This window comes from Corvus moneduloides, chromosome 8 (genome assembly GCF_009650955.1).
Source record: "Corvus moneduloides isolate bCorMon1 chromosome 8, bCorMon1.pri, whole genome shotgun sequence".
NCBI classification, from domain to species: Eukaryota; Metazoa; Chordata; class Aves; order Passeriformes; family Corvidae; genus Corvus; species Corvus moneduloides.
In genome coordinates, this window is record NC_045483.1 from 29175412 (window position 1) to 29200298 (window position 24887).

The window sequence follows — 24887 nt, forward strand, 5'->3', positions numbered from 1 at the left end:
GGTGTTCAATGGAATTGTCCCCACACAGTTGCCTCCAGGCTCTTCCCCTGACTGTCATAATCCCAGAATTGAACCACAGAAGCCAGATAACAAACTGGGAGCCAAGAGAGTCAGCCAAGCAGAAAGGCATCTCCCTGAGCCAGCAGGGATTTCCTGAGGACAAACCTAAAATCTCACCTTTGCCAGAAATAAAAGCTTGAGTAATACACCTGCTTTGAGGAGCTTTGCCCCTGCTCCCTCTCCACAAAACCCCTTCCCTTAACCACATTTTTCAAAAGCTGAGGGAAATCTTCTCCTTCCTTCTTTTCAAAAAGCACCACTATCTTCCTTTCTAGTATCTGAGTGTTTAAAATTCTTACAAAAAATATAGTTTCATTTACTGCCACCAGCTCATCCAACATCTGCAGTTTTTTTAATGGGGAGGGAGAGAAACAGTAATGTCTTTTGAAAACATGCAAGGATTCACCAGATTTTCAAGTCACAGTCTGAAAATGAACTGCATACTCTACTTGGAGGATTTTCCAGGGGAAGAAAAAATCAACATGTTTCAAGACACTGCTCTGTAAACCTTGCATAGAACCAGCTGCAGTCTATCATATCAAGTTTTCTTCTGGATTGATTCTCCCGGAAAGGTTTCATCAGCTTACAAGCAGCAGGGTTGTTGTTTCATTTCCCCTTAGGATTCTGCTGTGTGTCAAAGTAAGAAATTGAGACTAAACAAGAAAACATGGAGTAAAGTTTAAGTACCTCTGCTGTGAAAGCTGTTGAATGAGAAACAGGCATTGCAGACTACAAGTGTCAATTAGGAACTGGTTCCACTGGGAAATGACATTTTCACATTGTTTCTGCCTTCTGGTTTGCTGTTGACAAATCTGAGTTTAGGAAAGTTATCCTCTAGTTACACATATTTCTGACATCTTTCCTTTTCAGACCTGTCAGAACAGACATTTCACACAAAACTTATTTGCCACTATCATTTTAAATTAATAAAAGATTTCCAACACTATAATAAAAATATTGGATTGCCTCCTCACTCACCGCAAATCTGGGGTACTCAGTTGTCAGAATGAAGCAATGATTTCGGAAATCTCTGGCTTTTGGCACCCAAATGTAAGTATTTCAGTGAGATCTGAACTGTGATTGACAGGCTGGTGCAATGCAGCCCCAGAAGTCTCCTTTACAGATTGTAAATTGCATTGCCTTTGTGGAAAAAACAAAAGGAAAAGAGTCAGAATGACTGGAAGTAAAACATCCAGTGAATGCTTTATGAACTCTGGTGAATTCCAAAAACTGAACATTATCCCACAGTGTTCCAAAAGTACTTTTTAGGAGCAGAACTCATTCTTAGGAACACAGCTCCTCCTATATGGGGATGTAATTGCCAGGGACAGTGTCGTGGTCCTGCCTTCAAGCGATGACAAGACCAGAGGAGGGTTACCATCCCTGGCAAAGCTCTGCTGCAGAAATCTGGGAATATCCCCAGCTTCTGGGATGGGAGATGGTCTGTTCCCACAGCAGGGGTTAAAACTTTTGAGCCCAGCACAAAAGGCTTTGCAACAATAACAAATCAATCCATACAGAGCCCTAGCTTATGAAAAATGCCTGATTGACTCCTGAGTGGCTGGAAAGGCGTAGCTGAAATTGAAATTCAGTCTTGTAATTCTGTCTCCATATGCTATTGTAATTCCATCAGTTTCCTTTCACCGCTCGCTCCTGGACTCCTTCAGGCTGAGATTTCATGTATCACTTACCCCCACACTTACAGCTGAAATCAGGGAAGAGGCTTGATCCTGTAACATGTGGCATCATGCCACTGTGCTTCCCAAGGACCAAAAATACCCTCCCCTGCACCACACCAGGATAATTGGAATGCAATGCCATCAACACAAGAGTCGATGTTTCTGCTGCATCTGCATTCCACATGGACTGTGAATTTGACAAGCTCCCATAATAATGGAAAACATTTCCGACAACTTTCAGAGCTAATATATTCCAATCCCCACAGAGCAAATTTTCTAGAAGAGAAGTGTATCAATTTCCAGCTAAGGGTTGGTTAAGAAAGGCAGAGCTTTCCACAGAGAGGAATATAACAGTGAAGACACAAAGGCAGAGAAAAGTTATTTTCAAAACTTTCAAGCATGCATTGTGCCTATAGCCAAGTCTGCATTTCCCCGTCTCAAATGCCATTAAATTCCAGGGAAACTTGGGAACCTGTGCTTGAATTAGAATCATCAAAGACTTTGGCCTGTGCAGTTACTGACAAATTAAAAGTTGAGAGTTTTCCTGGAATATCTGTCCCCCCCACCTACTAACACAGAGAGAGGACAGGAACCCCTGACTGAAGTCCCACATAGAGGAATAGCTGCTGGAAATCAGCAAAACACATGTGGACTCAGAAGAGGCAAGTGGGCGTGGACAGATCCAGAGAAAAGCCACAGAAATTCACCATGCAGGAGGACTGGAATAAGCAGGTTCAGGACTGTGCAGGAACGATGGACAGTGGCCTCCAGTAAGGCAGGCTAACATATTCCCTTCTTGCTCATTTCATAAGGAATTTTGTTGTGTCCCTGTGGCAGAAATTAAAACACAGTTCTGTAAGGGGATTCTTCCTCCTCAGTGCTGCCATTGAGCAAAACACAATCAAAATAAAGCTGGCAAGAGAATGGAAGTCCAGTATACTGTGAGGCACAAGATGGCAAGCAGCCTCTCTTCTGCAGTCAGCAGCTTGTGCAGATTTATTTGCCTAAATCCTTCAGATGACTCCAATGTCTGTGCCATGAACCAGAGTTTCTGCTCCTGTGGACAGACATCAACAGGCTAGCGAAGAATTCCCATAACCAAAGTGTGAATTTGGGGTTTGCTTCTCATGTTAATCCAAAATAACCCCAATGCATTGATGTTCAGATGTACCACTCTGTCCATGTTTTTGGGGAACAGGACCTATTGACATTTTTTGTGTCTGGCTTGACCTAACACCATTCAAACTAATTCTCAGTCTGACAAGAAGAGCAATTTCTGCTTTTTGTCCTATTTCATTAAATTGGAAAATATATCAAAGGTGTCTGCAGTCAGAAGTGGCCTTGATATTACGAGATTCAACACCAAATTAGTATTTGCAAATACCGCTGTTCATGGAGCTAAATGGCCAGCACATATGTTCACACGCTGGAATCAGATGTCCTCATTGTTAGGCTCAAATTTGACAGCAGGGCAGGACAAATATGATGCACAGCAATGCCGCACGTTTCTCTCTCACATTTCAGGCTGCCCATTGCAACAATATCTACGAGGGTCTATTCAGCTAGTAAAGAAGAGATGCAATCCACAAAGTGCTACAAAAGCATAATACTGATGTTTGGATTTTAGACTATGAATGCACAAGTCCAAAGAAAAGACCTGCCCAGGGTCATCTTTCTCCAGGAAAACAATTCTTTCCTTTCAACTGACCACTCACCAGTTATGAGGAATCCTTGAAAAAAAAGTATTTAAGCCCACAGTCTTCTTGAACACAGATTTATGGACTTAAACATCATTATGCTACAAAGTTTGCCTCAGCAGCCACTTTGATCCTACACTTGTCACCTGAATGAGCAGATGCAAATAAAAAGAGTACCACTAGTAGTGAATTTGTGCTATCATTGTGCTTGGACAAGACACTGAGCTTTAGGAACAATTCAAAGGTTCTCACCATATGCTGCATACGATCTACGAATTTTGACCTTGAATCAGCACAAGTGGTTCAGATACAGTACTTAAAAATGAATCAAGCTGGCAGTCTTTAGAAATTTCAGCCCTAGTATGAGCTATTGATTCTGGTTTTGCATAACAGTTGTCAGCAGTCTATAAGTTTTTACTTAAAAGGAGGAAACTGGTGAGGCAGAAAGCTTTTGCTTAATTTCACTCACCTTCTGTCCTCTGAATAAAACCAGCCATGTTTTCTAGAATATTACATCTCCTCCTCTTTCTTGCTGTTAAGACTGTCATTTTTTACTCACACAGGCAGACAACGAGGGAACATATGGCCTATTTCTCTATGACAAAACTCTTGCAATTACACCAAAGAATTCCCAGCAGAAATTTGTGAAAGCAGCATCACAGTGTTTGCACTGGAGTGCTGCTCCTGGTGGCTCACCCCTCTCCCCTCCTTGCAGACCTCTGCTCACAAGCCAGAGGGGTTATTGCCCTCCTATTCTGTTCAAAAGGTCAGCTCTTAAGAACTGTGCCCTTTGCACAACATGAAAATAGCATATAAACACAGCTACTAAGAAGATCAGGGTTTGCAGTGTCTGCCTGCACCTTTGCAAGGCACAGGCACTAAGGCAAGTCATACTTCTCTGTTCTGATTATTCCTCAGCTGCAAATAGTGCACAGAGCCAAAACATTATCTTCCCTTTAAAAAGCCTCCCAGGGCTTGTAAAGCCTGATGAAACCGACACAAATGTGAATTCAACACACTGCCTCTCCCTTACTGGCTGCCAGACTCATTAGCAAGTTTTTAAGTCACCTTATTGTGGCTGTTCTGTGGGATACAAGCGACCTCATATTGCTGGTAACGTTCTCCAAGCAGCCTGATGCTAACTCTGCTTTCCCTATTGATTCTGCTCACTTGACAACATTGATTTTTGTTTTTCCTCTCCACATTTCTGCTATGATGAAAAAGCCATGGCATTTGCATTAGCTCCTTTTTTGTGCCCCAGGATCACTGTAGAGAAACAGGTACCATGATGCCAGCTGAGTTACTGAGGGGAATAAAGAGGGTCCAGAGAGAGTGACTGGTGTCGCTGGCCTCTGCATCACACAGAAAGGGCATCTCAAATACATGGAAGGTAAACACTCCTGCGGGTGTACACACACATACAACACTTACTGGTAAAGAAGAGACAGCATTATTCATTCCATGTGAAAAAATGTCTTGCTTTATGAAAGCAATTGTCCATGGAGCCATTGAGCACATTCAGGCGTGGCCACAGCATGTCCCAGCTGGCCTCTGGTGGCCCGTACCTAATGGATTGCACTCAAGCTGTTCTAGTCTGGGCCAAGACCAGAACAAAGTCAGGCTCAAACCAGGGAGCCGTAAGTCCCCCTTCAGTCTTTTATTTGTACCCAGTGAATACTGAGGGCACCTGCGAATCCTGCCAGAAAACCGTGCGAAAGTTTCCTCTAGTTTGGAAAGGAGTCAAATAGGATTGTCATTTTCAAAAGCCTTCTGAAAATGGTTCAGCCTATTCTGATGTGCCTCTTCTTACCATTTTCAAGCCTTCCCCATTCTCTGTCGGTGCTGGCACGTGTGAAAGCATCATTGCCTCTCTATGCAGCTTTTGGAAAGAGAAGAATATTATCCTATCATCTTTTAAAGAGACTAGGTGTACAAGAAGGAATGAATCATGAGAATTCCTAAATACCAAAGCACAGCCTGGGCTCTAGGGAAGGCAGTCACTGGGCCCTGTGCTCTCCCACCCCTCTTCTGTGAATCAATTTGCTACCTTCCCAAAGCCTGCAAGTCCAGTACTGCAATCGTTGAACCCTTCGAACACCCTGAAGCAACTACAAAATCTTTTGTATCTATTGTATGTTTTTACATGATATGGAAAAGTATTAAAATATTAAATTATTAAATTATTAATTAATTATTAAATTATAATTAATATTGAAATATTAAAAGGTGCAGTAAAAATTCAATAGTCTTGATTTGTTCCAGGAAAGCCTCAGCTTTAACAAAATTCCCACTGACCACAAAGAGAACGGCAATATCCAGCCCTTCCTATCCTTAGAGCATGGTCCTAGTACATCTCTAGGACCTATGTAACCATATTCTAAATTATCTCAGAGGAAACCCATGAAGAAGCTATCAAACAAGTGCTAAACATGAGGAGAATTCCTTTCCATTGAAAAAAAGCTTCCTTAATTTTGTCTCTCAGGTGGTTAATGCAAAGCTTGAACATGTCATTAACAGGGTATAAGGAAAAAACCCTCTAAGCTGTTGTTTTCAAATAGCAATGCCTATATCCTATGGATCCATAAACACATCATGCATTCTGGAAACAGGGATGATTTGATGTGGGGTCCTTTTTGTCCTTGTGCCTCTGGACAGTCAATCTCCCACCTTTACCTATCTCAAGATGCAATTTGATGCTGCATTTTCAGGTTGCACACACGAATATACTCCAAGAGCAGACCTGCAAATGCCTTTCTGTACACCCTATGTTTCCTAACTCCAGAAAAGCAGTCCCAGAAATACATTACCATTCCATTGCCAAGTGAAATGGGGTCTCGAGGTGCTCCCACCTCTCCTGCCACTGAACTATCGGCTTTGTGAAAGGGTATCTGTAGTAATATCAAAGAACTACAGAACTCACAGCACTGTTGCCAGATGTTGGGAAAGAAACTGAACAGGGAAAAGCCTGTGATTGAGCTCATGACAGGCAGGCATGCACTCTGAACTCTATCATCATTTCTCAAATTTCTTACCCTTTGAGTTGTAAGGTAGGTAGATACTATTTTTTTTTCCTCAGCAAAGAAGCAAAAGGTCCATGCTAAAAATATACCACACATTTTCAAGACTGCTTTTGCAAACAGAATAAAACCTGATGTATCAAGTGGTATCAAGTTATTTTTCCATATTATGTAAAAACATACAATAGTTACAAAATACACAGTAGCTAATCTCAAATTTATTTACCTCAGCAGATCTTTACATTTCCTGCAACAGTCTGAGCAGTGTGTGAAACACAGAGGTTACTTGGAGTGAACACTGTTAATTTAGAGTGGCATTACCAGGCTATTAAAGCAGAAAGGTAAGCGTGCTGCAGCTTAGACCCATCAGCTGATGGAGACAAGCATGTGCTGGGACACGTTTGCTGGAGCAGAGGCTGCTGGGGAGAGACATTTTGTTCTGAAGCAACAATGTTGTCCTTCTCTGAGAACTCCTGAGTCTCTGCATTGTTGTCAGCACCTTCTCCTCAGTGAGATGAACCCCCAGTGCCAGAGCCCCAGGGAGGGCTGGCTGGATGCAGAGATGCCAGTTTCTACATAAAGGAGCTGGCTGGGAGAGGCTGGATGCCCCAGGGGGCCAGCACTCCTCCTTTTCCAATAGAATTTCAATGCTGCTGCCTATTGCAATGGTTCTCTATTTTCTTCCCCCTCCCACTTTAACCAGATTAGCCCATTTGGGCAAATGGGATCAGATTTTAGTGGTTCTTCAAAGATAAAATGTCAAGAATATTCAAGAAGCTCTTGCTCCCACTGAAATACACTTTAGGAAATCAACACATTGTGCAGAAAAAAAGCAAAAAGGCTTCAATGACTGTTACCAGAATATTTTCTTTCAGTAAGGCCAGGGGCTTGTGTACACTACTCACTTAACTAAAGGTAAATAAAACAGGAGAAATATTCCAATCTACAGAGGAGCTGGATGCCCAGGAAATTTGAAACAACCCCTAGCACCTTTCTTCATCTTTGAAAATGTTCTGATCATCTCGTTGTCAATAATCTTTTGCTTTTCCTTGCTCTTGCTGATCCTCTGGTAGGACTGAGGGGGAACACTGCTATCTAAGGATAAGATCATTCTTGCTGGATTTTCTTTTACAGACACCTGCACATTTGAGTAAATAGCACACCTTTAAATATTTGAAAGCTATCATCTTGATATGCTTTGAAGAGCAGACAGCAAAACGCAGCCTCCTATGCTGAGCTTGGTTTCTGTTTTGAATAAATTGTGTCCTTTTCTTCTACCTCTCCATTGCTTCTTTTTAATATTTAAAGGGAAAAGCAAATTCCCCTTAAGCAACTAAGTTCTAGGTATAGTAAGAAGAATCTTTATATTGTTATTACTCTAAAATAAAGGCAGGTACAGACTACAGCTTACAGCACAGCAAAAGTAAAAATTATTCAGACAGAGAAATTCATACAGTAGAGGTGTGTGGAGACTACTTTCTTCTTTTAAATTTTGTGAAGCAAAATGTATTGTGGTACTTAGACAAATTCCAGCCTCTAAAGAAAACAGATACAGAAAAAATATATATGTCTGAAGTGTTTCTGAAAATTTATTAATGACGATATATTATGAACTTTCCTTTTAAAAAAAGAAGAAAATGTACTACAGAAGACATGGTACTTTATATGTGTGCTTTTTGGAACAGCAAACCCAGGCCTTTTGTTATACACCAATTGATTTTAAGTACAGATTTTACACAATGCAAGCTCTTAGGATATTTCTCATTTAAAAAATTCATATAGGAAGCTGAGAGATAGATTTAGAAGAGAACACAACACATATTTGTAAAATAATTGCAGTTTATTGACCAAAGCCATTAAAGGCACTGCAGACAACAGCATTACTTGACAGTCCTCATCGAGTTATTGATTCACTTTTCTCTCCCAAAAGCACAGTTGCTCAGGCTTTCTTCAGTTTACTGAGCACAAGGCAGAAGCACCTTTTCATTGCCACTGCTCCAGCTGTTATTAGACACCACTCCCCTGTGCTGCTTTTGGCAGGAAAGTGTTGGTGTGAGGTGCCAGGCAGAGACAACACTCCTAATTTAGAGGTGTGTTTGCTGCTAGCACAAGGGCTGCATCTCTGGCCCCAGCAAACTGTGGGGTCTCCTCCAGATTCCTGCTTTGCCCTTGCACAGGCATCTTAAAAAAGTGGTATGAAGGGTTGCAACAACCTGTGTATGCAATGGTGACATCTTGATACTGCTTGCAAATGAGAAAATCCTGAAGTCTGAGCTTCCTGATGGAACAGAAGACATCCACTGATCTCTTCCCACAAAGCAACGGATCTTAATACTGTGAAAAATCTGAAAGGAGCCCAAAGGCAGCTGGGGAGAGTGTGCTCTGATGAAGCAATCAATGTTCACAAAGGAATTCAGTGGGGCAGGAGGGCCAGGCATGCAGAGATCTAAATGCAGATGGGCACCCAACTCAGACTCTGGTTACATCAACAGTGGAATCAAATCCCAGAGCTGTAAGAGGTTTCAAGAATCAGGTACCTGTGACGACAGACAAGGAGCCCTTGGGTTCCTTCCTCTTCTCACATGAGCTACAGCCAGGACCGCACACGTTCCCGGGTGCTGGACATGTTCTGATGTGGTGACCACTGCAGGTCCTCTGCCCCACACCCTCTCCCTCCACGCAGCAGCTGTTCCTGCTGAGCTTCTTCACAAGGCTCATTGCTTTGGAGCGACACCGCAGCCACCTGAGATCCAGAGAAACCTCCTGGGAATGGATTCCGTGGAAATGAAGCTCCTGCAGCTCACTGAAGCTGCTTCAGAAATAGTTCACTGCTGTAGGAATCACTATTTCTTGGCAGATGGCCACAGTTGCTGCAGCCCTTGGAGGAGAATTCCATGTGTTGCTTCTTGTTCATCCAGAGCCTGTTTGACAGAGGAATTCCCAGAGAAGAGCCACGTTTCCTAACTCCATGCCATAACACACAATGCATTAGCCACAATTAAAAGCATCATTACAGGCACTTGTTCTTCAAACTTTTTTCAGCTGCAGATCAAATGGCAAAAGCATGAATGGGTTTCTTTCAGAATAACTATCAAGAATGCAGCCAGACTTTGATCTCATTTTCTGGACTTATCCATGGCGTGTCTGTTCTTCTGGAAGGGAAGAACCACTTGATCCCATCTCAGCATGTAAGCTGGAAAAGAACAGCTTAGGGACCTCTGCCTTCACTGTATGCTGTGAATGACACATGCACAGGGAAAGCAGCAATACAACCAGCACAGGCCCCAGACCTACTTACAGTTGGCTTTTGGCAGCTTGATGTCAGCTTGAATTTCCTTCAATTAGTTTTAAAAAGTTGCAGATAACGACATTAATCACTGTGCAGAAGAGTAACTCCACAATGAAAAGCGCTTGTTCCGAGTGGGGAAGTGCATTCATAAAGAAAAACATTTGCCATTCCACATTTTACTGACTGGGTTGGCATTTTCCAGTGGCATCATGTTCTCATCAGAATTCCAACTGCAGTGCTATTGCCTGATCTAACCCCATCCCCGCACCAATTGCCTGAGATGATCAGCATTGAACTCCTCTGTTGCTACACAATCTTTTGATCTGGGACAACTTCAGTGGATGTGGCCAGATTTAAAAAAAAAAAGGCTCCCAGTCCTGTAGTCCTGTTCTGGTTAAAGAACTTGCAGTGACCAGAAGGAAATCAGTGCTGTGGAAATATGGTATCCCAGGAGAACTGACCCACAGTGCTGCTGCTGTCAAAAGTGAAAGACAGAGAGTTCAGGCAATGGCAGAACTGTCTGTTCTCTGGACTGGGGAGAAGAGTGTCAACTGAGAAACAGGCTAAAAAGCATCTAAACCAGGTGGCTTCATTCTCTCAAGGTCCAGAAATACCAAAGAGAAACAACCTTGCAATGACTCTAATTCATTACAGCACAAGGGAACCTGCCAAACAACTCAACCGTTAAACAAAACTAGAGACTTCTTTACTCACAGCCTCGGGGCAGAGGGATGAGAACTATTGGTTTCTTGTATGGAAAACAAGAGAAGAGAACAGGCTTTCAGCTCAAAACTAAGCGTATAAGAAACAAAAGTAATAAGGTAATGGTACCAGTTACTTAAAAAGGCACTTAGGTCCCCATTTTACAAGCTCATGGCCACTGCTTACATCCTGCCAGGTACAACTGGAAGCAAACAGTCTGTCTGATATGGGTACCAGGCAGTGGAGCAGGCATTGGAAGAACCCCACTTCCCTTATTGGTTTGCTTTGAGGGAGGAAAACCACAAACTGAAGGACAGCATCAGACTTCTGAGCAGACAATGGGTAAAAAGGGGGTGAAAGGAGCAAAAGCTTTCATGGCATGTGCGCAGAATAAATGAGAGTCTTCCAGCTCAGATAAAATGAGGAGCTGAGAAAGCCAGGACTTAAAAACTTTTATCAGTCACCAGCTGAGCAATGAGTGATTTGACTTGTGATAGGAACTTATTCCTATTCTTCCTTTGCATTAAATTACAATGTTTTGAGCCTTGGTGTATATCTCCAGGGAGCAATGGCTGAGAACTGACTGCATGGCAACCAACAGAACTGGGGAATGCCGCAAAACTAACAGAAACAGTCACTTGGATCCCTTAGTGAATTCACATCAGCAGTATTTACACCCATTGCGTGCTCTCTCCAGCTGAACACACCAGAGAATGTGACTGTTGGCAGCAATCAGGCAAATGAACAGTGAATAATAAGCTCAAGTAGAGGCTATTTGCAGGAACTGAATCTTGAATTTGCATTCAGGTCAGAAATGCTGGTGACAGCAGGCTCTGCTCACCCAAGCAGAGACAGGCACAGACTGTGGCTTCTCTGTCTGCTGTTTGACTTTCAAAACATTCCCTCGCATGGGCACAGACCCCACCTTACTCTGTTCCCTGAAATTAAAAGATGCAACAGTCTGAGCGGATTCAAGGAAATGATGAAAAGAGACATCTGTCAGAAAGATGACTGGTTTTCAAATGGTTTCTACATCTGGTCCAGAGCCATTAGTGGCCATTAGGAGTGGGTGACAGCACTTAGGATGGAGCAGCTAAGTCCTCGATATAGATAAGCAAGGAGCACTTTGTATCCAGCCTCTTTAGCTTGCTGTTCTAAAAGGAAGCCAGGTTCTCTGTACATGGCAGATCTTCGTTTTTGTAATGGAAAACTTCATCAATTGTGTCTGCTTCATGTGATTTTAAAACCCTGGCAGAAAAGAAACTGAGAGCTTTCATAACTCTCAACACCTCCTCAGCCCTACAAAATTTAGGGGAAAAAAAAGTGCTTTGCAAAGCTCTGTCAGTTTCCCTTTGGCTTCTTAAGTCTCTGCACTTTCCACTGTGGTAACTGTCTGCTAGTGTTTTCAGGGACTAGAGAGAATTCTCTCACTTAACTGCATTGTCAGGAGATTAATGCACGGTGGGAACTGGAATAGAGGGGAACTTGGCTTGCCTGTCTTTGTTCAAGGTCATTCAACCACTCCCTTCAAAGAGCCCTCTGGCACCTAAGCTTTCCCACCACAGGAATTATTCCCTCACTGTATCTACCCAGAGGTAATACCAACCCTTTCCTAGAGGCAGCCAAAATCTTGAGCTGTTCAGAGAACTCTCAGCAAGACCTGACTGCTGCTTCTCTCCCTGCCTTGTACTGTGGCTGCTGTGACTCCTTCCCAGCTGTCCCTCTGCACATGGAAAACAGTGCAGCTCGGGTGCCTCTCCCTTACTGCTTTGCCTGGGAGGTGCAAGGATTTGCTTCAGCTGGGGGAAAGCTTCACTCCTTGAAGGGGGCAGCTGTGGTCTTTCCACAGAACCAGAGTTAATTCTCAGTTTGGCAAGAGTACAAGAGTACCGAGTTTCCTCGTGGGCTCAGACTTTTCAGTAATCACTGGGACTTTCAGGTGATCAGCATATTTTTAGATTGGGCTCTGCTCGGTCCTACCACAACAAAAGGTTCGGGGCTGTGTTTCTGGAAAAAAAAAAAAAACCCCTTGTCATTATTTTTGAAACAAGTTCCCTTTCATTTAAAAGTCACATTTGGAACAAAAGTAAATAGCTGTTTCACAGCATTATTTTTACTACAAAACCAGCTGCAGCACAGAAAAGAACTTTCTGACCTCATCTGGAGGGCTGTTACACTTATGTCTTAAGTACAGGAGTTACAGTTACTCTTTACAGCAAATTATTTCATCACAAGGCAATGTATTGGAGCCTTGGCTTAATGATCTGTGAGTATGACACTTCCACATCTGATAATCAAGTAAATCTGTGTGTCTAAACACACACCAACCCACCTATGCAATTGTGGAGCTGCCCATAACTGCCTTTTTCAGGAACTTCAGCAGCGTGAGGTCCCTAAATCTCTCAGGTCTCTCTGAGAGTGTTGGTTCTTTTCCTCATAGATGTATTCCTTGTCATGGTTACCAATACCCTCTCTCACTCCTGAACTATTTACCACATGCTGTACTTTTGTTGTCCCACTAACAGGGCTGGTGTCTCTAATGTGATGTCTCAACATTGCAACCCAAAACAGGGGAAGGGTTTTGTCTTGCAAAAACACAACAAAAGCCAACACAAGAGAACAGACTTTCCCTTCCTGCAAACATCTCATCCATCATTCTGGCAAGCATGCTGACCAGAAAGGAGTAAAGTGTCACAGATGTCCTCCAGCAGATTATGTCTAATTGACCATTTCGCACCCCCACAAGGCAGTGCCGTATCTGAGGGGGTTCCTTTACTCACTGAAAAACAACCAGAGTCAAATCCATTCCTATGACGCTGTTTTCCTCTTCTTCCTTTACTCACTGCGTTTCCCTGCTGTGTACACACTCACACACACTCATCTGGTCACACCATATAAATAACCACAACTTCTCTGCAAAAGGAGAAAGAAGGGACTTTAAACATTGTCCAGTTCCAACCCCCTGCCATGGGCAGGGACACCCTCCACTATCCCAGGTTACTGAGAGCCTCTTCCAGCCTGGCCTTGAGCACTCCCAGAGATGAGACATCCACATCTTCTCTGGGCAACTCTGCCAGAGCCTTGGCACCCCTCACAGTAAAGAATTCCTTCCTGATATCCAATCTAAACCTACTCCCTGGGAATAAAAGTAGTCACAGACACAGCACATGTGTGCTGAGATGTTTGAGCAAATTACCTTCGCTAATACACAGGATTAATTAATCAGTGCATTAGTAAATGGTGTAGACATTTCAAACTCCTTTAGGATTTATAAAGCATTTAGAACTTTCAACAACATATTATACCCAAGTAGTACAGAGCAGGGTGGGAATGAAGGAAAAGGACATCTACTGAGGGTCAGAGTTAGCCCATCTAACCTAGGAACTGGATTTTCCCAGTTATCTAAGTTCTTCACGTGTGATAGATGTTGCCTCTCTGAGGATCCACAACACCTTGAGCAGGTCATGGTCAAAGCTCACAAATTCACTAATTCACTGCTTTTTACACCTCAGCATGGCTCTCCTCCAATCTTCCTCTCTTACCTCTTAGCATAGTGACTGGCAAATTTATCTAAAATGTGGCAGATTTAGATTCAACATTCCCTTTTGTGGGGACTATAAACAAGATCCCAGTTAAATTCCCTAAAATTTAAACCAAAATGTTTTATCTGACCTCCCTGTTAAAGTTGTAAAATACTCTCTGAATCACAGAAAACAAAAAGAAAAAAAAAAGGAAAATTAATTACTGCATTGCATGCTGATTGCAAGTTCCATCTGGAAGAGAAAGAAGCTAAATCTGAGGACATTTACTGTGAGATAAATAAGCCTGAAATCCATGAATTTGCAGCTAAACAAAGGAGTTAACTACCACATTACTTCTCACTCTTACTTACTTGGCTTCAATCAATATTTTGCTGTTCACTGAAAACCAAAAAACTCAGCAGACTGATGGCTAGGGCACTTCACCAGCCCATAAAACATGCAGGCAGCGGTCCTGTCAGGTTAAGGGCAGCAAAGTCACGTCTCTCACATCCTGCATATGAGCTCTTAACACTGATGTATTCAGTGAAATCTGAAGAGTAGGAAGAAAATAGCTTTGCTCTTCTTTCCCTTGCCTAGTAAGAAAGAGCTGTTTCAAGGACCTGTTCATAGCAAATTGTTCATCAATATAAATCCCAAGCTAACGTTAGAGCCAAGGCCAAGGACCTGAGGAGGGCTTGGTCAGCTCAAAGTAGACACTGCAATATCCTGCCCTGAATTGCCCAGCTCCATCCAGGACAATTCCATGCTCTCTGTCACTGAGGCAGCGCTCGCCCCGAGCAAAGCGCTCACAGCACACAGCTCAGCAGCCTGGCTTCACATCTGACTCAGCTCCCAGAATGGCTCATCTTTCCTTCCCCTTCCACAGCTCACAATCCAGTTTATTTTAAGCCCAGAGGTATTCAAACAATAAGAAAACTTTTTGGGGGATGCTGTTCCATGCATAATTTAGCTTCTCTTGTCATTTGGGTGTCCTACAGGTACCACACCGGTTCTCCAGAAATAGAGAAAGTGGGATTAGAGGAGTTATGTTTGTGTTTGTATGAGTTATCCTCTTAACTGAAACAGATTAAACACACTAGAATTTTGAGGAACAAGCTTCCCTGCAGCCTAGCTGGTGGAATATAGCTCCCTTCTGTGGAGACAGCATGACACAGGCACAGACTGCCTCGTTTCCCCAGGAGCCTGGAAAGGTTTGGAGAAGAGAAAACACATTTCCTACCTATCTAACACAATGCAACACAGAGAGAGAGAGATGAATTGCTTTGCTTTAGTCTATCATTACCTTGTCATAAAACACTATTAGCCTAATGCTTCGTTCCATGGGAGCCTCGCAGCAGTGTGCTCTCTTTTGGGGGACACAAGCAGCTGGCTCCAAACTACGTTCTGCCGTGGAGGAATCCATGTTGAGGGTTAAAATTATCTGCATATCTTTAATCTCAATCCAGGGAGCCATGGAGGATCTGCTAGTTATTTATAACAGGGCTGGGGTGAGCTGCTGTGAGCAGGGTAATTGAAACAGTATTTCAGCCTGTCTGCCACTGATTTGTGTAATGGCTGATGTTAGCTACGGCATAATCACGGCCCTAAATGGAAAATAAAGAATAAAAATGCATTAAACATATGTTTTTATGTTGTGTTTTATGATCACATTTTTTATTGCACTTTCAGATTCTGTTGTTCCTTCCTTTCTGAGATCAATTTACTTGCCTGGCAGCAGTTTTCTGTATTATAGCTTGAGAAAGCTGATCTGCTTTCTCTTATTCTCTTGATTATGGGAGCTTTCAGCCTGAGAGCTAATTAATTCTAAAGACTGAGGTCTGTGACCTCTTTTTAAAGTTGCTGTTACAAAAAAAGATCAGTTCATGCAGATTATTGTGCCTTAAATAATAATCTTTATTTCCCAGAAAGATGTTATTTTGTTCTTTCCTCTCTGACTTTTTCAGCATTTATTGTTAATTCTTCAATCCATTACTTGTCATATACAATTTTGGTATTTGACAATAATTTCAGTTAAGTGATTTAGTGCTGCCTCAAATCAGGAAAAACATGATTTACCATCATGCCCACTATTTCCTCTCCTTTTAAAGGAGAAACTACTCCCAGACCTCATCTCTGGTTTCTATGCCAAGGTGCCTTGCAATTCCTCCAGCAAGCATCAGACATCCATCTATGTCCCAAAGTTACCATCCAGCCTTGGTGACTTCTGGGTGGGTCACACCCATCTGGTTTTTGGGCAGGAATCTGAGGAATCTGCTGACCCATGACAGCTTTCCCATCACCCCTCCTGCAGCTTGGTATCACAGGTCCTCTCTGGTTTACACTCTGCTTCCAGAACCCAAATCAACAGGAACTGCACCCGAATGTCACCTCTTAGTCCCTGGATGCCACACCACCTTAATAAAATAAAATAAACCTGTGACAAACAGCCTGCTCACCAGATTATAGCAGGAGCCACCTGCAGACCAGCTGGTGCTCAAAGAGGAGTCAGCAGAACTCCAGGGACTCCAAAATTCCCTGCTCCAGAGCCCAGCTCCAGTTTTAATGGCAGCAAACCAGGTTCATTTCCAGCAATCCCTGTGCGTGGTTTGTCAGAAGCTCCTCAAAACCAGCAGATTTCTGTGATATACATTAGACTTAACAAATATGCTTTTTCCCAAGAAATAAACACTTTCTCAAAGAATTTCCAGCTTTCAGAATCCAAGGCAATCCCAGGCCATGGCAGACAAATTAAGGCAAGTCTTAACTGTCAAATACATGCTGTCAATCTGCACATCCCAGCCATGGAACCACCTGCATTCCCAGCCACCTCCAAGGTAAGTGCCCAGGCTGCCAACTTCTTTCTTCAGCCTCTGAATTTTAAACCTTAGCTCTTCCATTCCCTTAGGAACCATTCAGCCTAGAGCCTTAAAGATTTTTCTCAGGCTCAAGTCTAAGTCCACAAACATGGTGCCAGTCCAGTTCTGCCCTCTAGTTCCCACTTCCACACATATCAGGCAGGGAAGCAACATTCTCTTTCAGAATCTCCTCCAGTATCATTACCAGATTAATAATGCTCCAAGAGGAGAGCATGGGCTGAACATAATAAAAATCTCTTGTAAGCTGGCTGGACTCGATCCAGTGTATTCCACTTTCAAACCACCCCTGACAGGTGCTGAGAAGTGTCCTGTAAAAAGCATAACTGTGAACTAATTATTCAACTAAGTGTTAAATCTGCTGATCCTTTCACAGGAGCATAACAAATGAAGTGCAGCCAGACCACCCAGCAGAGTCACACCAGCTGCTGGCTAAAGGCACATACTTTATTCACTGCCCTTTGCCATGCTCCTTCTCATACACATATAAACTGCTCAATCCTTTTTATTATACAAAAAGAAACTCTGGTATTTCCAGAAGGAAATTCAGAAAGTAAACAAAGAAAGTGTGCTGGGAAGAAGAGCTCAACCAAATACTTCGAAGGGACGTGTGGGCCAGGAGAACATGGAGAGCAACAGGGACTCTCATCAATCAGTGAGTTACCACCTTTCTCTCTCATGAGATAGCATCGGGATATTTTAACCCCCCAACAATAACCTTCTAAGAACACAACAGAAAAGTTTTGTGGCTTGCTACAGGGAAAAATATCATCATCTGCAACAATCTCGGTGAGAAGAGGTCACTGGCTTCCTTGGAAAGATTACAGAAAAAGGAAGAAATCATAGCAAGGGAACTCTGATACATGAGTACCTAGAAACCCACTGAGAAAACCTAATCCCCTATAACTGCTGTGCAGAAGCTGAAAGGCAGTCATTTAACCTTTGGACTGCCACTGCTACACAGCTACAAAAGCATCCATGTGAAACATTTAAGTGGTCAAAGCTACAGCTGGGAGAGACCTAATCTACTCCCATGAAGTCTAACTCACTCAGTCCCCAGAGAGAAGATTCAATCACTTATAGCTAATAAATACTTTACAAGTACAAAAAATTAACATACTTCTAAATCTGGAAATGTTACTCTGTCTCAGGCAGACAGTTCCTCATCTAAGCAGGCAAGACAAATGTATTTTTCTACTGTAGAGACACTCACTGCTCCTGGCATGGGTTCACATTACTGAAGCAGCTTCTTTTTCACAGCAGAGACATGTTCTAGGAAGGCTAGGATATAATTTTACAGACAGAGGCTTGGGTGAATCCTGACTTTGGGATGCTGTTATCTAATGGTAAATACACTGTACATGCTGCAGGGAGGGTGGAATGTTACTTTCCTTAATCTAAAAAACGTGTCTATGACAGAAGAGAGCTTATAACATTAAAATCAGAGAGATAAGACATACAGGAGTGACAGGCACAAAGGCTCTGAAAAGGCTCCCAGCACAGTCAGGCAAATATAAGCACAGTGCCCTCACGATGATCAAGACCATTCCCCCCAAAAAATGGGACTCTGGAGGAGCAAATCTGTGAAGGTCACATGGCAGAGCCTGTGTCAGATGGGTTGTGTTTGGTTACTGCCTCTTTCAGCAAGAATCATAGAATCAGGGAATATCCTGAGTTGGAAGGGTCCCACAAGGATCATCTTAGTCCAGCTCCTGGCCCTGCACAGCACACCCCAAGATCACACCATGTGCCTGAGAGCGTTGTCCAAACACTCCCAGAGCTCTGTCAGGCTGGCACTGTGATCAATTCCCTGGGTAGCCTTCCCAGTGCCCAACCACCCTCTGGGGAAAGAAGCTTTTCCTAACATCCCACCTAAATGACAGTAAACCAGGTCTTAGCCATAAACTTTTTCAAACACTTTTCTTTACCAGGATGTGCATTTCCCAGAGTGGGCCTCAGTATTTTGTGAGTGCACCTTGATCCTGTGCTCCTTCTGGTCCTGGAGTAAAGCAGCTGGGCCTGGCCAGCTGCCAGCCCATCCTCCTGCTCTCTCTTGTATGCCAACAACATTCTGAACCATTTGTCATTTAAAAAAAAAAAAAAAAGAAAAGGAATTTCTTCTGTCTACCTTCCATAAAGCCTCTGCCTCTGACCCATTGTTTAGTACCATTTCCATGTCTGTTCCTCACTGGATATTTCCAAGTTCACACCAAGCAAGGCTCAGACTCACTCAGACCTCAGTTTACATCCATGTACAGCACTGTGGGGAGTGCAGGGAGGAGAAACCACAACAACCCAGGGACTGCTGATGGATCAGGGCCTGGGGGAACCTGATAAAAGAGCAGTGTGGCTTGCACACCAAACTGCTCAGGCAGCTTGTACGAGAAATCTGCACCCAGAGAAAGGGTCACTCAAGTTCTTGCATGTTGTGACAGCTTGAGAAAATGTAAAAATAGAGAAGGGGTAGGAGGAAAGATATAGTGAAATACAAAAGCTTTTTTTCCTTCTACATGAAGGTGAAAAACATCCAAAAACTTCTTGTGAAATTTCTGAACAATTGTGGCATCTGATAAATCAGAGATGGGCTCCTGGAGGTGTACAGCACTCATATGCACACACATTTCCAATACTGTGAGTTTTTCCCACTCTTGGGCACTGCAAGTCCTCAATACAAATAGCCTGAGAGCTCTGCTGAATACAGGTGGGCTTAAAATATGCTTTAATTTAAAACATTTGCCTACATTCCTTGCTGAATCAGAATGAAAATCCTGTGTGTTGGCACAGTCTCAGCTTTACAGATGTAAGAATTTTACCAAGGAGAATTAAGTGAGTCTGTATTTTCCAGCAAAATAACAGACTTACAAAGCTGTCAAGGGCCACAAACAAGACAGAGAGAAACAAGGCCAAGATTTTTATCTCTCCTTGAATCATGGCAGTGTGAAAGAAGACACAGAGGAAAAAAAAATCTTTCTTTTCCCCCTTTTCTCCTGGCTTGGCTGAATGGGTGTGTGTCTGCAGCTCCATTCAAATCGGATTATCTCACTTTCAGAAATGAATTCGCCAAGGAAACAGCTGCTTATCACAATGCTGCAAATAGGATGTCCCCCAGACCACTAGCTCCCAGAACCCGGGATGAGCACTTAGAAATGTGTAGGGCTAAAGGAATGTTTGTTCCTCCTCACAGAAGACAAGTATTGGTAAGTTTTCACTATGCCAGCTCCCTGCTTCTTTCTTTCTCACACTGCTTGCCCCAAGGTAAATCACATAATTTGAATATTATGAGAGAGTTACATTCCTATTATTCCACTAAAAACATGCGAGGTTTTCTATAAATACCTCTGGTCAAACCTTTTAACATTTCTCTTTAACAAGAGAAGAAAATCATGGCTCTAATTTGAAATGTAAACTGACGATGCCATGATTGAGATTTTCAATGTAGGTGAAAAAAAACCTCACAAAACCCAACCAACCAAAAAATAAAAAGAAAAAAACTGATAAACTAGGGCATATTTAATTTGGGTGACTTTTTATATACCTCCACAGCAATGACTAACCATATCAAGCCAAGGGTTCTTGAGGTGCTTTTGGCAACAGGATGGAATTGCATTTCCAACTGCTGAAGAGCAGCACCAAGCCTCCACAGCAGGACTCAGCCAGCTTGGAGCATGACTAAAAAATGTGTGTGTATGCTCTCAACCACACAGATATATTCATTGTCCAGTGTTTAATCCTGTTATATGTCTGGCCACTGGCCCATCCTCTACATATGCAGTCACTCTTTGCTGAACAGTCACTGATCTAGAAAGTGATAAGAGTTATTTACCTTCAAGCCCTTGGAAGTAAACATGCAGAAGCTTATTTAAATATTTAAGTAAATTAGATTGTCTTGTTCTTCAGAAAAACTACATAAACCACACAAAGTATTTTGGTGTGAATAGAAGCTAAGGAGGCACAAAGAAAGTGCCTGAAACTTTCTTTAGTGCTTTCCTGACGCAACTCTACATCCCACAAAATCAGGTCTTTCCAAAGCTTTCAAGTATATTGGAAATTTCTGCATAAAAACAGATTTCAAAAGACTTACTGAGGACTGATTTTGAAGTACAAAGCAGTCACAGAAAATAGACTTGAATGGTAGCTCCTCGTGAGCGCAGCTTGAAGCTGCTCATGAAAGTGGCCTTAAAGAGTAACTTCCTCCTGCCATGAACAGGTCTAAAAGACAAAGAAGAAGTGTAGTGAGATGGGGAGAAATGAACCTTAGGATTCCAGACATGTCTTGGTCCTAGACCTGTAGCTCAGTGCCAGGGACAGGTTTTGTTCTGAAAAGCGCTGACACAAGTGAGGACATGACACAGGGACGGCTTAGGTGAAAGAACTTGTTGTGGAATTCAGCGTGTTCTGGACCAGTAATGAACCCTTTTCCTCAGCCCAACACCTGGTATTGAGGTGATGGATTACATGACTTTTGTGTTCCTAAAAGAGCTGTATGATTCCTTCTGTCCCAGGCTGACAGGATTAAGGATTAGTGAAGTCTGGAGAGCAGCTCCCACTGGTGAAATCAAGCAGCCACCATCTCCCTTCCTCCCAGAATGAGTCAGGATTCTTTTTTGTCCGTTTGTTTCACACAGACACTGTCACACTGCTCAATACCACCAAGAAAAAAAGAAATAAACAACAAAACAAACTTTGGATTTGTAACTTAAATACTAAATGAAACATGGGAAAAGCTAGAGGGAACAGCAAGCTCCATGTATTGCTGTTTGTCTCCCTGCATAAGGGGTGTTACAAAACCATCAGAGATGCTCAGTAGTTTGCCCCAGCCCCATCCTTGCTGAGCTCATGGCTGGATGCTGTCAGGTTTTGGTCCCCTGCCAAGCAGGGAGCATCCTGCCTCAGCATCCACGGCCTTTGGTGGGGCAGTTACCTTCCTGCCTTCTGGTGAGTCTGAAGGGAAGGCAAAAAAAGGCCAAACTAATTCCTGTTGCTACTGTATGGCTCAGGAAGCATGAAGTATTTATCAGTTTGAGTGAGCCAATTACTTTACCAGTCTCAAGAGCAGCCTGTCAGATGAGTGCTGCTACTCCCAGCCGTGCACAGAGCTGCAGAAGGGTCACCCAGCTCATGGCTCACTCAGCTCCTGCTTTGTGGGACTAAGATAACTGTGCAAATAGAGCCCAGAAGAAATCAGAGCAGCACTCTACTACAGGTTGCTGTCTTCAGACACACATGGCTGCCTTATTCCCGAATCACAGGGTTAATGAGAGATGCCGAAGGATCTCAAGGTGAATCGGGAACAGAGAGATTGATTTTGCAAACTGCTGAATTGAACTCTGGATTAAGTGTGAGCCCAGAGATAAGTAAAGTAGCCCTTAAAGCTGGAACACCCTATTGCTCCTCCCAGTCTTCAATTTCTCTTTCTCTTCTGCTCTGCAACACATTGATATGAATTACTCAATAATCACTGCATGCCCTGGGCTTCAGCCTTCAACTGACAGAGAGACTTTATCGCTGTCCTGGGAGTAAACTGTCCTTTTTCTAGTTTTTCAACTATTTGTTCTGAACTTTAAGGACAGAATATCAGACTCCTAATCCTAGCACAAAATCTTCTCTCATTTCATAATAATCAGGGAAAAATTTAGTAATCAATAATCATATTCAATAAGCCTTGTGCGTGTATAAGATTCTGTGTGTGACTTTACGTAAGTCAGTGGATTTTTTTATGCTTCTGTTCTCAGTCTGTTCTGAGAAGTTATAGTTCTCTCTTTTTCTGCTTTTTTTGTTTAGTTAGACCTCAACCACTTCAGCACAAGGTCCCTAAAGCAGCCCCCAAACCACAGTAGTGCCCAAAGATACATGCAAAGATAAATACATATATACACACACATAAAGATGGCACTTTAAACTAGATTTATGGTTAAATCTCTCATATTTTGGGATGAGAAGAGGAATATTATTAAACTCAGAGGCACTAAATAACTGGTAAACCATAAATATATACCCTAAATAAACCAGGTTCTATTAGCTGTACTCTACCATTCCCTTTGAAAGAACTGCCCCTCAGAACAACAAGAAAATGGCATTTCAGGCTCAAACTCTTACTTCAGTTTAAAACAAATCCTTAGCAGTAGAAAATGAAAGAAATTATTTTAAACAGATAATGAGTTTCAAGGTGAGCACCTTACCCCTGGCACTTTTCAATTAAGAGTGCAGGACTTGCATGTCTTGAGAATACTATTACTGACAGTGCTGTTCTAATATATTTTTAGAGGATTGCCCTCAGGGCTCCAGTTTCTTCAATCCACATCCTCCTCTCTTCCTTCCCAGGTTCCTGCTGAGTTTCTGACAACCCATAATATTTCAACCCCTCTCATCCTTTCCACATTCTTCCCAACTAAAACTGAACAAACATTTTTTAACCTACTTTATTGTTGTTTTTCTCCCAGCTGAAGGCCCCACGTGTGAATAGGCTGTTTGAACATCCTCAGGAAAGGTGGTGCTGGTGGATGAGAATTAGCAGACTGGCCTAAAGGATTCTGTCAGTGCTGTCTGTGGGATTGCATACAGATTGCTCTGCTCAAGCCTCAGGTGTGCTCAGTGGTGGAGCAAAAAACCATCAAAAACCTGTGTGTGAATAAATGCCAGCTCTCCTCCCCCTCCTGCTTTACACCAAATACAAAGTCTGGGATTGCTAGAAGGCAATTTTGGGGAACTTTGGTCTTGCTGCTGCTTACAACAACCAGCTTGAAGCCCAAACAGGACTTGGACTAACACAGGGCACAAGGTCAGCAGTTCCTACCCATTTCACAAGGCTGCTCTCCCAAAATAAAGCCACTGCAGTGTCCAGAGGAGAAGAGTTCCTGTTCACCACCCCAATCACACTATTTTCATTCCTTTACCTTTTTTCACAATACATAAATACAAACAAAACAAAAGCTTTTCTAATTAAATTCACCATCTTGTCACAAGGATGAGAAGTTCCAGGTTGCAGACATTTCTGTACCCACTGACAGCTGTGCTGTGATGATTATTATTAATAACAGCTACAACTATGCTTGAAGTAGCACCTGAGCACTGAGCAAGCAGCCCAAAGACATTATTTATTTCTTGGCTCATATTAGATTTATTGTATCAAGGGTTGTTTTGCAATTAATCTACAGCTCCTGAAAACTCTACCACCTTTCTAATGTGGTGAGAATGTAGCTCCTATGAACTGGGTGTGAAGGTTATGACGTGTGTAATGAGAGCCAGTGTTTACAAAGCACAGCAACCAGTCCCCTCTTCACCAGAGGCCTGGCAAAATGGGGAGTTTACAAATCCCTGGATCTTTGTAACAGGACATAAGACCCAGTTTTTATTGCATCTGTCACTTGCCATTGCTGGAAGGAGCCAGTGATGTATCCAGACAAATTAACCACTCAGATGAAATTAAGGAAAAATAGCACCTTCCCAGTTTCCATGAGCACAGAATAGTGCTGCTTCACCAAACCACCCCACCATGGGGGAGAAAAACCATTTCTCCAGATCCTATTGAAAAAAGATGCAGACAAAAGCTTAAACTTGCTGAAAAGAAAGGGAGAGAAACTTTTTAACAGGGGGATGTCAGGACTGTGCTCTGATCCTCTCTTTTGTTATAGGTGCACTGAGAGATTTGTATCAGGGGCCTACAGAATGTCAGATCCATCAAACACCTCAGCTCTTGCCCAGGTTCAGTCTGGATGGGTTGCTGCAGACAGATGGTTACTTCCACACCTTTCCCTCTGCATTCCAGCAGCTTGGGTTTACTGAAAGATCAGCTGTGTGAATGTCTGGAGTTCTAGGTAAAGTTACAGAATCACAGAATCACCAGGTTGCAAGAGACTTCTAAGATCACATCACATCTTCTAAGAGTCCAACCCATGCCCTAACACCTCAACTAAACCATGGCACCGAGTGCCACATCCAATCTTTTTTAAGCACATCCAGGCATGGTGATTCCACTACCTCCCTGGGCAGACAATTCCAGTATTTCACCACTCTTTCCATGAAAAACTTTTTCCTAATATCCAACCTATA

At 42.7% G+C, this 24887-nt stretch overlaps 1 long non-coding RNA gene across 1 annotated transcript in view; it reads right to left on the reverse strand.

The window, feature by feature from the left end:
- The window catches only part of LOC116447615, a 102390-nt gene that overhangs the window by 18967 nt on the left and 58536 nt on the right, over positions 1-24887 (reverse strand). Inside the window, exons 3-4 of the long non-coding RNA XR_004241612.1 lie at positions 2447-2567; positions 1039-1200 (exon numbers count right to left, since the gene is read on the reverse strand). This is a non-coding gene — a long non-coding RNA (uncharacterized LOC116447615). The remainder of the gene's footprint in view (positions 1-1038; positions 1201-2446; positions 2568-24887) is intronic.